The following is a 566-nucleotide window of genomic DNA, read 5'->3' as shown; positions in this document are numbered from 1 at the left end:
CTCCGGCGTCGTCGCAGGCGCCGGCCGCCGCGGGAGAGTGTTTGAAGATACCCACGGCAGGAAGGCAGTACCGGCAGGGAAGAGTGCAGGAGGCTGTTGGGGTGGGTGTGTGGAGAGCTGTGTGCGCTGGCCCCTCTCGGGTGGCAACCCCCGGCCGTGCTTGAGCCGTTTGCACGCAGAAAGTTAAATGCAAAACAATAATCGGGCGCTTCCCCTTCCCCCGCGAAAGACTCGCCTTTCAGGTCGCTTTAATGGCTTGTGAGTGATCGCTTGAATTTATTAAAAGGCAAGTCCGGCATTCATAAGCCAAAGTTAGCTTCTTTAGTGCAGACACTGTTTGAAATGGGGACACCCGCTCGGCGCTGGCCTCGTCTGGTTATCGCCCTTCTTTTAGCCGTGAGGAAGCAGCAGTCCCTGGACGGATGTACGGAGCATCGACACTTTTATTTACTGTTTTTCTGGCCACGCTGGAAAACGACTCTGACTTTGTAAGTTTTCCTGTGTCCAGAGCCCTTGCTCCTCTCGCAGCAACTTTTAAAGGGAGCGAGCAGAGAGCCGGGCCGCGG

Source organism: Corvus brachyrhynchos, unplaced genomic scaffold, assembly GCF_000691975.1.
Source record: "Corvus brachyrhynchos isolate BGI_N302 unplaced genomic scaffold, ASM69197v1 scaffold221, whole genome shotgun sequence".
In the NCBI taxonomy this organism is placed as follows: Eukaryota; Metazoa; Chordata; class Aves; order Passeriformes; family Corvidae; genus Corvus; species Corvus brachyrhynchos.
Note: the sequence above shows the minus strand (reverse complement) of the source record.